General features: G+C 45.3%; 1 long non-coding RNA gene and 1 other non-coding gene across 2 annotated transcripts; both read right to left on the bottom strand.

The window, feature by feature from the left end:
- Positions 1–430: 430 nt before the first annotated feature.
- On the bottom strand, positions 431–3397 carry LOC145524361 (uncharacterized). Its single transcript, XR_014067438.1, has 3 exons — positions 3293–3397; positions 1489–1514; positions 431–979 (listed from the first exon to the last, which is right to left on the bottom strand). It is a non-coding gene; the product is annotated as an uncharacterized LOC145524361 (long non-coding RNA).
- Positions 1358–1431, bottom strand: LOC145524963 (small nucleolar RNA SNORD93). The gene has a single exon (XR_014067992.1). It is a non-coding gene; the product is annotated as a small nucleolar RNA SNORD93 (small nucleolar RNA).
- Positions 3398–3900: the final 503 nt, after the last annotated feature.

Here is a 3900-nt window from a genome sequence, read left to right as displayed (position 1 = left end):
GGCTATAATCCATGGGGTCGCAGAATCAGACATGACTGAGCAACTTTCACTAGAACCCCATGCCTCACTTAATTCCCTGGTTTAGCCAGTATCTGCCAAAGCCAGTCTAAATTTTGTTGCATAATTTTCACACTTCATTTTCTGCTACCATGTGGCTACTAGAATACATTGTCAAGCGACAGAAGGAAGTGTCATGCCACTCACACCCTGCCAAAAGCTGTTGTCTGAAACATCTATAAAGAAAACTTGTATACCCTTGATGGGTAAGGTAACATATCCCTTGACTGCTTCTCTAGCATTTACACACTTACATGACCACAAAGTGATTTTGATGTTTTTGCCCACTTTATTCTCGACAGTTTAATCACTGACCCAAGACCATCTTCCCACAGATTTCATTGGAAATGTCATTTAAGATGCCAAAAAGGGAAAGTTTTTAAGTCATGTTTATTGAAATTGAATTTACATTCAGTAAAACTCACTCAAAATTTCTGACAGATGTAATTACCAATATAATCAAAATGTAGAACAGTTCCTCAGCCCCCACCCTCAAAATGCTATGCAACAAACTCCTCCACTGATCTGTCCTCTATACAAGGGGTCAAATTTAATCATCAAAATGATTAGACAAAACTGCAAGCACAAAACCCCGAGGTTTAGCATAGTCGAAAGAATGGGATTCAAAAATAACCTTTGTAAATTAAAGCAGCTAACCAAGTTCTCTTAAGATAGTTGTAGAATAGCTAGTCTAGCTACTGTTGGATGGTAGTAAAACTATTTTAAATAATGGAATTGAATTCTGCCGAAAATTCTCTATAGGGCAGATATATATTCTTACAGATACTTGGCAGTATCTAAAATTCACCCCTGCTACCATCATGAAAAGGACAATTAGCAAAAAGCTCTATCCTGTATATATCAATCATCACATGTTCAAATACACCTTATCTCCTCGAAAAGCTTCTTTCAAGCACCAGCCCTGTAAGAGAAGTATCACGGTAGGTAATTAGAGCAGCAATTACTAAATAAGATATTAAGAAAATATAGTGACTAAACCATGTTTATAAAAGCAGTGCAGGTAAGGAAAATGAATTCCCCAATGAACTACATATTTTCAAATCAGGCATAACAATATTCTGACATTTAAAAAAAAAATTAACTCGAAATGGCCACCATTGCCAAAGATAAACATCTTTAAAGATTAGATGCCAATCACTTAAAAATACTTTTTTCCTAAAATAACATTTTTCTTGGCATAATAAAGTATTATCTATTTACTAGAGCCCCATTTTATTTAAAACACACTGTTTAAAGGGGGAGGATGTGATTGCACTTAATAAATTCCTGCCCATCAAATTGGCCTCAGGTAAATCCTTTAACCCATCAGAGCAGAAGGATATCCAATCAGATTAGAGTTCTCATCCTTGGCCAAGAATTCTATCCAACTATTTAGTAACTCAAGCCAGATTTTCTCCATTTCGTCCATACCTTAAGCTTGTCAGCATCTTGTCAGCCTGGTAGGAAAGAGAAAAACAATGTTAAGAATATCATTAATTTTTTAAAAAATTATTTATTTTAACTGGAGGATAATTACAATATTGTTTTGGGCATTTTGTGTCTTTTTTTTTTTTTTGTAAAGAGTGTCTTATTGGGCTATTTACCTTTGGTGACTAAAGAGCTAACTTGGAGTAGAATTCCAGCAAAACAGTTGTATTTTCCCAACTTCCTGACACTGAGAATCTCCTGAAATTCCCAGCCAGGAGACACCCTGGGAGTCTCCATTTTATAGAATGTCAGCAGTCACCATCTTCCTAACTTTATCTCCTTGTTACACTAGCATGGAACAATATCAACTTGGGGAAAAAATATAAACATTACTGGTAACAGTATTTACCTATGAAAGATGGAAACAAACTCTTCACATTAAAAAAAAAAGGAAGTCGAAACTAGTGCACAGAGGCAGAGGCCATCGAATTGAGAACAGTCCTGTCAACACTTGATCAGTTCCCACAGTCCTTAAATAGACACTGGCTCTCAGCCATGTCCCTCTCCCAGAGGGAGCTGTTTAAAAAAAGGGGGGGGGGGGGCGCCGTGCTTAGAACACAGCTCCCATCAGTAAAATCAGATACTTTCTGATCAGTGAAAGGGTCCTTTACCACTGAAGCAAACATGTAAACGTCCCACAAGCCTCCCATTTCAAGAGATTACTAAGCGGTACCAATGATAACGATTCCTTCATTCACTCAGCTATAAAGTGAGAGCTTCACAAATTTTATTAAATCCGGAGAGTAACGCTTTCGATAGGAATGTATACCGCTAAAACACTTAAAATGCCCTCTAATGCTGAGGACCAGAGTGAAACTTAGAAACGCTTCCTCGAGACAAACTTTCTCTAGGGCCACTTTTCCTGTTTATCTTGGCGAGCACAAGTCAGAACCCCTAAGGTTCCGACTTTTTCTCAGGCCAGAAAACGATGACGGGCCTCACGCTCATGAGACCCCACACACGTTATGAAGAGGGTCCCATGCTGCATAACGCACCGTCAATGCTGAAAAGGTGAATGTGGGGGAGGAAATTGCTCCCTCCAGGCTCACAGTAGCTAACCGCTCCCACAAAAGTCACGCAGGCCTTTTAAAGAGCCCAACCACAGAGCGAAGTGGCAACTGAGAGGCATTTGCGGAGGGGGAACGACTGTGTGGGCGAAATTACCTCCGTTTCTTGCTAACACCGGAATTAACACTGCTCTGCCCTGAAGCCTAAAGTGTTTCAGGCCCATGATCTCATCCGCTTCCTAAATAGACTGTGTCGTGTCAGGGTCCTCGGGCAAGCGGGGGCCCCGCGTGCGCCCCAACTCAGACACCGTCCAGGCCTCTGCGCCTCCGCGCCGGGTCGGTTCCATTCTCCAAGAGTCTTGTTTGTTTTTTCTCTTTTCACTGCAAAAGGAGCTTGAAGCTCCATGTGGCCCGGATCCCTTGAGCATCGGGGTCCCAGGCACAAGTGACGCGCGCCTCGGCCCCTGGGGGAAAGAGGGACCTTAGGCGCCAAGAACGTTATTTCTGGGGAGGAAGGGTCCCCGGTACCCTGAGGATGTCCTCGCCGCAGAAGAGCTCTCACAGCGGCTCCCCTGGGGCCTGGGAGGCCTGTCTGAGGGGGAGCCGAGGTCGAACACCAGCCCTAGCCGCCCACATGGGGCGGACGCGCGGACAGGAGGGGCGCTCCTGGTACGTGCCACTAGAGAGAACCCCGGGCCACGCGGACGGCTCTAGCGTCGAGCTAGTCAAATGCCACTTACCGAGTCGCGCGCGGAGGCAGAAAGGGACGAGAGAGAGGGAGACACCCAGTTTAAAAGCGGCCTGGGCGATCAGAACCCGGCGGCAACCAACCAAAAAGTTGTCCTAGAGCCCCGCCCGGCCCGGTCCGAGACCCAGCCCAGCACCCGCTCCTCCCAGCCAGCTGCACCCTGAGGCCCTCGCGCGCCTCCTGCAGGCGGCCTGGGGCGAGCGGGGCGGGCTGCTGCCCCGGCCTCCCGCAGCTAGGGCTTCGGAAGCTGACCCACCGACAATCTGCCCCAAACCTCTCCTTAAGAGTGGTGTCCATTTACCTTGAGGCAGATTCAAGGGAGCTTCTAGCGCTCGAATAATGTTAGGTATTTCTGCCTGTCTCCCCTCTCCCCACCTCAAGTATCCCTTACCTTTCCCCAGGATAGTCTGCAAGCCACCAGAAGTCCCCAGCTTTGCTTTTATACTTGGTTCTATCCTGAATCTGTCCCTGGAATTTTGAGAATTCAGACTTCCTAGGTACTGGAGCACTTAGATCATTTTGGTTGGAGAGACTGTTTAGGGCAACAAGTATACATCAACAAGTATACACTCAGCAGTAGTCACCGTGATCTATGCTGGG

This window comes from Giraffa tippelskirchi, chromosome 10 (assembly GCF_054371585.1).
Source record: "Giraffa tippelskirchi isolate mGirTip1 chromosome 10, T2T-mGirTip1v1.2.pri, whole genome shotgun sequence".
NCBI lineage: Eukaryota > Metazoa > Chordata > Mammalia > Artiodactyla > Giraffidae > Giraffa > Giraffa tippelskirchi.
Note: the sequence above shows the minus strand (reverse complement) of the source record. Positions and strands in the feature narration are given on the sequence as shown.